This window comes from Narcine bancroftii, chromosome 3, assembly GCF_036971445.1.
Source record: "Narcine bancroftii isolate sNarBan1 chromosome 3, sNarBan1.hap1, whole genome shotgun sequence".
NCBI lineage: Eukaryota > Metazoa > Chordata > Chondrichthyes > Torpediniformes > Narcinidae > Narcine > Narcine bancroftii.
The window spans coordinates 239,313,261-239,322,156 of NC_091471.1; the positions used below are offsets into that span (position 1 = coordinate 239,313,261).

At 43.1% G+C, this 8,896-nt stretch overlaps 1 long non-coding RNA gene across 1 annotated transcript; it reads left to right on the forward strand.

The window, feature by feature from the left end:
* Positions 1–5,502: 5,502 nt before the first annotated feature.
* On the forward strand, positions 5,503–7,807 carry LOC138756425 (uncharacterized). Its single transcript, XR_011353064.1, has 2 exons — positions 5,503–5,626; positions 7,274–7,807. It is a non-coding gene; the product is annotated as an uncharacterized lncRNA (long non-coding RNA).
* The last annotated feature ends 1,089 nt before the right edge of the window (positions 7,808–8,896 follow it).

Below are 8,896 nucleotides of genomic sequence, written 5' to 3' on the forward strand. Positions count from 1 at the left end.
TACATTCTAAAGGAGCTGAATTGTAACCTCTGCTGCCCCTATTCCAGGGGGGCTTAAAACATTAACGAACAATATTCCAAAGAAATTAGTAAACAACAATGAACAATACATGTAAAGCTCATTAAAAACAGCATTAAAATACAATAAGAACTGAATAAAGCACAATAAATGTAAAGCTCATTGAAAACTGCAATAAAATACAATAAGAACTGAATAAAACACAATAAATGTAAAGCTCATTGAAAACTGCAATAAAATACAATAAGAACTGAATAAAACACAATAAATGTAAAGCTCATTGAAAACTGCAATAAAATACAATAAGAACTGAATAAAACACAATAAATGTAAAGCTCATTGAAAACTGCAATAAAATACAACAATAACTGAATAATCAAAAGACAAGTAAAATACAACAATAACTGAATAAACCATTAAAGAAACGAAAAAAAATGTTAAATTACGGCACTTTGTAACAATCTGACTTTCCCTTGTGTTAGTGTAAAAATTGTAAAATGAAACACAAACCATATTTGCATGGGTTTTGAATATGTTAGACCTTATTAAAATGCAGTTGGAGCTGCTTGTCTGTATGGGGCACAACCCTCCAATTTGTTAGAGTGAGTACATAACAGACATTGCAGCACAAGAGCCCCTGCAAGAGAACTTGAAACATATTCAACCTTTAGTTCTGCCTTAAGTAAAATGCCTTGTGCCACAGCTCACAGGAGCTGGCCTTATTTAAAACAGTCTGTAAAACAGGCACCAAAAAAAAGTTAAAAGATGTTCTTATGAAGATTGCACACACAATAATTTAAGTACAGGCTAGTTTCTATTATATTCCACTTAAAAGTTCTGCTGCATGAATCCTGGAGCTTGTGGAGTCATTATTGAATCAAGAAATATTGGTACCATGCCAATCTCATTCTAACATGCCAATTTCTCCAGTCCTTAAGTCAAGATGTACTGAATAGCATCTGGTACAAGATCTGTGAGTTCTTAATGATATTATTATTCTTATGCACCCAATTGTTCTGAACTATGCCACCAATTTAAATCATATTCCACCTATTGCAGTACTCACACACCACCATAGACCAGTTCGCAGGTTTATTTCTCCATTAAGCTGAATCCAGTTGCGCAGGATTTACCTCCGTGCTTATTTACAATGTAACTTCCGCACTACTGGATTTAAATATAAACCTGATGAATGGGGGAAAGTTATCATGAATTAAATAACAGCGGCAATACAGAGAAATTGTGCTGAGGCATTAATTTCACTCCGGAGGAAAATGCACCAGAGAAATGAATGATTAAACTTATAGGAATCCCCATAGGAATCCCCAGAGGTATCTTTATTCTCCAGAGGTGGGTGATCTTTAAACTCACGGACCTTGACTGCTGAATGTGTAGAAGAAATGTATTAAATGTGTTGATAGGGCTCCATACCTCTAACTGCAAGACAAGAGCCTGAAGCCTCAATTTCAAGTGCCACAGTGCACTTAAAGGGACATGCACACTCCCCCTTCAACTGGCTGATCCAGCCACTTTACACATCAGATCCTTTCTTTATCTCACATACACTTAAAGTTAAGATGTATAGAACTCACCCTATTGGCGCAAACATTTCTCCCTGTAAATGTTATAACATCACTCAACTCTCAGGTACTCCCTGTGCAAAATCACATTTGAATACAATTTATTTCATAAATTGGAATTAACTGGTAGTTAAATTCGCTAATTCTACAGTATTGAAAAATGATCCTTTATGACATTTAAATTTTAGCATGAATTTTAATCAATATTGGTCAGTGACTGAAGTGGGAAGTCGTGATTTATGAAATTATCTCTGGTCTCTACTCTCCCACTCCCGACGCTTCTCCCAACATTCAGGAGCTGGCACACAGTCCCTGCCTTTTCCATGTTACTCATCTACTATTACTTTAACTGCTTGCATCAAAATGTTAGCCTTTGCTTTCTGCTTATCCTCAGATGTCTGGACAAATGCTCTTTGTGTGATCTGTAGAAGCTGGGTTATTCCCTGCTCATGCCAATTTTCTGTCTTTTGTAATTTTCTCCTAATGTCTGGGGCTGAGTTGGTAACAAAACCTGTTAGTACCAATTGTTCCCCTGCTGGGGATTCTATGTCGAGACCCCCATATTGTATATATATATGGTCCCAAAAATTGGTCTAACTGTTCAGCACATCCCTGGGGATCTTCTATCAGGGAGGTCAGTTCTTTCTTAAAGTTACACACTTCAGTACTGGTCAGGGGCACATTTACGAAACCGAGACCCTCTCCCATGGGAACTTCCCACAGTGGTCTCATCCAATTGGTTTCTGGCTTATTAGGTCTGGGTTCCTGCTCCCTGGGAAATGAATCAAAGGGTTCTGCCCTTTCTTCCTGAAGAGTCTCACGCTGTTCTGAATTAAAGTTACCTCTCTCTCCTGCCAACAGAGGTGGTAATCGAGTGCTTTGTGAGCAAGTTATCATACCACTCCTGCTCTCTTCTCTCTTCTCTAGTGGTGGGGGAGGTGGGGAAGGTGCAGAGGGTAGGTCATAGGAGGGGAAGGAAAGATAGGAGCCGGCATAGGAGGAACATAGGGTGGAGGGAGGGAATGTAACACATCCCAACCCTGTGATTCAGGGACAAGAGGTTCCTCCTCTCTCTTATCCCTGGATTCTTTCTCATTCAAAACCAGCTGTTCAATGGATCCCTTGAGCCAGCAGGCTGCATATTCCCTGCTCTCAACATTGTCTGGCTGGTTTTGATAGAGCCATAAGTTCAAAGCTTCACACATCCATTCATCCTCGGATCCGAATTTTGGCCAGTACACGGAGCTCCCTTTAACCGGGTATCCCACCCATTCATTACAACAATACCTGACCGTCGTCAGTTTGTCTTTACCACGGGTCTTTCCTGTGCCCCACTCAGATAACATCATCCCAAGCGGGCTGTACGTAGCTATCTGGTGGTCACGTCCTGTGTCAGGACTCTCATCTCTACTGCCCGCTATTCCCATACTTAGGAACAAGTAAAATACTCTTACCGAGTTCTGGCAGTACTGCTCTAGCGCGCGTCCTTCCGCCGTTTGTTCTCAATGCCTCTTCTCGGATATCACTCGCTTCTTCCACTGACCAGCCACCCGTCGCCCGTGAGTCCAGCTGAATCAGCCGGGGTGCACCTACTCTCGTCGTCGGGGTACTCTGTCAGTGGAGGGAGTGTGATCCCGGACGAGCCCCCATTTGTTAGGAATTAAAGTACCTTTAAAGAAATTGCTCGAGACAAAAATTGAGAACAAAGAACATTTATTACTACAACAATGCAAAGTTGGGTGCTTCCCCTTACCCTGGGAATACACACACATACTGGGGCTCACCCAACTTTTATACAGTCAATTTCAGTATCAGAATGCCCTCCCCCTTACATTCTTCTGCCCCCTGGATGGGTTTGGCATAGGTAATTCTTCCTGCCTACGTGCAGTTTCAGTACACTTGGAGGACCAGGGGGTATCCTGTGGGTGCCCCATCATGTCATTGTCCTTATTCACACCTTCCTGATTCTCTGGGCTACAGTCTCTTAATATGCAGAGTTGACTCATTCTATCTAGGGTTGGCTAATTTCATATGTATAAATCTGTGTATGGTTAGCTAATTAGAAATGTATGACTTGGTACTTCTGTCCAGGGCTAGGAGACCCTTATCTGATCCAGACTACCTCAACTTCCTACATTCTATTGTACCTTACCATTCCTTATCTTAGTCCTATGGTCTTGTCACAAAGGATAGAAGATTCTTATGTTAATCGTGCTGACTCTGCTTTCCTGCATCCTAAGCCCCAAACTTATCCTGTTTGAACTGGTTTCAGCCATTTTACTGATGAACTTTAGTTTCTTCCATGTTCATAATTTTAGGTCAATTTTCCCATCTCTCACACCATGGTCATTCAGGAAGTAACCATTGAACTTTTAGATCTCCGAGACTATTAAACCCATTGAGGTATTTATTTTTTAATGTTGAGGTACAGCATGGTAACGGCCCTTCTGGCCCACAAGCCCATGCCGCCCAAAGGGTTCTTGAAAACTTTGCTCCAATCAGAGAAAAAAGTAATGAAAATCATCTTGTTTTTAAACCGAAATCTGTCCCATACAAAATAAAGCAATAAGCTAATTGTATTGAGGGGAAACTGTCATACTATTTTACTTGCAAGACAATGATCTGGTCCAATGCCATAATGTGAGCAATTGCAGCCTCTTTATTCAGTATCAAAACCCCTCTGGTGCCACAGTTTTGCAAAATGGTCATCTGTATATTATTCTCACAATGTGGGGAAAGAAAACAAGATTAGTTTGTATGTGTATATTGCTATTTGTCTTGGTAAGTATGAGTTCTTAATGTTTTAGTGTTAACATTAGAAGTTCTCGTGGAGACCGATGCACATCAGTGCAGTCTATTCTACAACAGCCATTAATCTCAACCTTGGGTTTTTGGCTTTGCCCCCCCCTTCACACTCTGGGCCTCCTTCCCTGTGAAGGAGTCATTTACTTGGTTTCATCCGTAATTCCCTCCTGCCGACTACAGAAAACACATAATTTCTGTCTGTGCTCCCCACCCCCCCCCCATGTTCTTTCACACCCAGTAGGAAGTGGACAGCCCTTGTGAGAATGTCTGTTTTTCAACAGCCTTTGATGTTAAACTATTACTTTGTTCCTCCAACATGTATATTAAAAAAATCCTTTTTCAAATCTTAGCTTTTTCAAATGTTCCTGGAAATGAGCTATCCCTGTCTTCCCTACTCAATTGGAATAGTGGTTAGTGTGGCGTGGACTTTCAGTGTAAATATCTTAATATTTTAATGTGTTAACTGCTTTCCTAACTAATATCTATGTAGATGTGCTCTGTGGTCCTGGAGAAACACTATCTCATCTACTGTGCGAGCATGGGATGAACAATAAATAAAATTGCCTGGCTTAAGACCATATGAAATAGGAGCAGAAGTAGGCCATTTGCCCATCTTGTCTACCTCGCCATGCCATCATGAGTTGATCCATTTCCCCACTCAGCCCCACTCTCCTGCCTTCTTCCCATAACCTTTAGTACCGTGATTATTCTGATATTGCTCTTGTAAGGTTAAGAGGAGACCAGTTTTTTTTTAGTAAAACCACTTTCATACTAATTTCCTCAGTGGAATGACTGTCTTAGGGCCGTGGTACTGCTAATGACAAAAAAAAACCCCTTTCACAAATATCAATTTCATATGCATGTTCGCAGCTTTTGCCTTAGTAGATGTCCCTAAAACTCCATTCGTCACAGCCCTTCCCATCCCTCTCCAATTCACACCTTTCCTTCCAAATGAGTCCACAAGCTATGGATCTCTTGCTGATGCTTGTAGAAACCCAATGAGTATATTGTCCAAGATCACCCAGGTCTTCCCCAGGCTTCGAGGTATTGAGAGGTCTGGCACAGGTCTTGAAACCATCACATCTCTACACAGGTTGCGGTGTACCAAGAGTGAGATACAGAAGCAACTTTGCCCGAGAGATGCGTCCGGGAGAGTTCCTGTGACAAGTGCAGCTGCAGTTAAACTGGAAATACTTGTGTGGTGGTGTCATATTGAACAGATGGTAGGTTGTCACAACAGCACATTGCATTTTCATGTTCTAAGTATAATTTTGCAACTTCTATAGGTAATGTCAATATTGTTAACTTAAACAGACATGGTCTTTTCTCCGCAGAATGGAGGAATCTGAAACCAGAGGGCATAGGTTTCAGGTGAGGGGGGGAGATTTAGAGAGAAACTGAGGGCAAATAACTGAGACTCGGCGATCCTCTGCAGGGTTTCACTGACAGCTCCATTCAGGCTTTAAATTGCCTGTTAAAAGTAGTTTAATCCTGCCCTGTGGGCTGTGGGCTCAAGATGGCGGAGCCTGCGTTCGCCAGTGACCACGAGGGGTCGCAGACTTCAGGGGAGCTGAAGGCTAGCACAGGGCACCAGAAAACGGGAAGAACAACTTTTTCCCCACCCCCACCATTAAGAAGAAACCGAGGAGACGACCCACAGACGATGGCCATGGCAGCGGGTCAGTGAGGGGTTCTGTGGCTGAGGAACGAACCCTCGCAGGCTGTTGGCGACTGCAGTCCAGGGACTCACAGCAGGCTGCGGACTGCTGGAGAATGACTTGGGTCTAGGTGAAGGGGTACCAGGTAGTAGAACACAGATGGGAGAGAATGCTGAGGGCTCTGAAGGCTTCCTGATCATGTCAGAGGGGTCCATCTGGAGCTCGGGTTGCTGATGGTTTGGACTGAAGGCTGCGTGGCTGCAGAAGCCTTGGGAGTGCTGGAGGTGAATCTACGGACACTCAGAGAGTGATGGTGGGGGGATGGGGGGACCTCCTGTTTCTTTGAGTGAGGGGCACCAGTCAATTTCTGCTGATGGTGAACTTTCTGCTGAGGGTTCCATGCCTTCTGCCTGAAGATTGTAGTGAGAGAAGTTGTAACCTGGTCCTTTCTGATGGCTGACTCCTTGAGACAGTGTCTCGTAAAGATGCCTTGAAAGGATGGGAGGTCAGTGCCTATGACAGACTTTGTTTAATTGAAAATTCGGTCTGGAAATTACTAAATTCAAGGTTTGTGCTTGTAGTGTGCATTGCAGTACAGGACGTGACCTCTGCCTGGATCCTAGTGGGATTGTGGAGGGTTATGTGACCACTGTTTGGAAATCATATAATTTGCCAATTAAGGTTGGACTGGGCTCACCTGACTATTGGCCCCTTTAATTACCTCGTGATTACCTGGGCTGGGCCCTCCAGCTCACTGCACTTTAAAGTCTATCACATGCAGTAGCTCTGAGATGAGCCTTGCTGTGGACAACGCTGGAGAAGTCGTTGGTAAAGGTGAGCATCACATTGGGATCAGAGCTGTTGTAGTTGTAGACAGTATCTGAGCTGTGCCCACGTTAGATAAGGAACTGTGAGTAGTGTAATGTAGTCCCTGGTTGTGATAAATCTGTATAAACAGTTACTGGTATTGGTGTATTAAGTCCAATGTGACTGGGTTGTACTGTGCTTGTCATTGAGAAGACTTATCCTTGTTGTAATTTAATAAAGATCCTTTCTGCATTCACCTGTGGCCAGACCCACTATTCTTTGAACCTACTGAACTTTTCCTCTCCCACACAACAGTATTTTATTTCTCATTTCCATTCCTTGTAGTTTGTTCCCTTGACTCTTGCAACCCCAACCCCATTAATTTTGTTTTGCTTTGTCCAACAGCTCCGAGGCGCTCTTTGAATGTTTAGTTATCGTTGCTGGGGCCCTTCAAGTGGAAAGCAGCAAATTATTTATGGTGTTCACAAGGTCATTATGCATGAATACTTCACGTTTGATCTGTTCGGGTTTAAAATCTTGGACAACGACATTGCTCTCATCCTTGTGAAGGAGCCGTTTGTATTCAACAAGCTAGTGTCTCCAATTTGCTTCCCAGAAGATCGGCAGTTTGATATGGACACTGTGGGAAAACTATTGGGTTACTGGATGGCAAATGATAAGCTTAGGTAATTAGTTTTCTTTCAATGGGATGTATATATTTGTTTCCCTTTTGCAACTAAGGCTATCCTTGCATTAGCCTCTGCGGGAATTGCCAGTGGTCACGTCACCAAGACTTCCCTCCTATTACAAAAGGCCTCAGTCTTGTGTAATGATCTGTGCCATTGCCACATCTGAAATACTGCTCAAGACCTTTTGATTATTGAGAGAAATTATTTTCTAACTTGTGTGGCAGCTGAATAAAACTTTGGTCAGGCCTCACCTGGAGTACTGTGTGCAGCTCGGGCACCCCACTGCAGCAGGTTTTGGAGAGGGTTCCCCAGAATGTGGCCACAATTTGAAATAGATTAGCCACTTGGGCAAGCTGGAGTGACAGAGACTGAGGGGTGACCTGCGAAGTTTATGAAATGATGAGAGTAATTGGATAAGGAACGTTTTTCTCCGAAGATGGAAATGTCGTACTAGGAAGCATAGGCTTAAGGTGAGGGGGGCAAGTTAAAGGGGACTTGTGAGGCAACTTCTTTTTACATGGTGGTAGGTTCCTGGAAGTGGGAGCAGATACAAAGGTGGCGTGGTTAGAGGAACGTTGTCACAGTGCCAGCAATCAAATCCTGCACTGTAAGGAGTTTGTACGTTCTCCCTGTGTTTACTTGGGTTTCCTCCAGGGGCTTCGGTTTCCTTCCACTGATCAAATCGTTCTGGGAGTTGTAGGTCAACAGAGTGTAATTGGGCAGCGTGGGGTCATGGGCCAGAAGGTCTGTTACTGTGCTGTACGTCTAAATAGCAACATTTAAGAGGCATGAAGTCAAGTGAACAGGAGGGATAGACACTTGTACAGATAGATGGGATCAGTTTAGTTGCCATCGTGTTGTTTCTGTGCTCTACAGTTCTGGGGTCTGAGACATGATCGTAAAACATTAGGGATATTTTGGAAATCAGAAGTTCTTCTCCCACTGAAAACTCATCCACGCCCCTGATGATTTTGTCTACCTCATTCCACTGCGCTCCAAGAAGAAAAGTCCCAACCTATCCAGTCTCTCCTTGTTACTCAAGCCCTCCAACTTTTGAAGCGTTCTCGAGAATCTTCTCTGAACTCTTTCCAACTAAATGACATCTCTCCTTTAGATGGTCAGGCCAAGCAATTCCCTAAGTATGGTCTCACCAATGTCTTGTACAGTTGGAACATGGTGCCCAGTTCCATGATCAAAGTGAGCCAAATGCCACCTTCACGTCCTGTCTACCTCTGACACCACTTTCATGGAATTGTGTGCCTGTACCCAAGGTCCCTCCAGTCCACCACACGCTACTTTTTAAAAAATTTAAATTCAATTTTAACTTTAAATTTAGGTA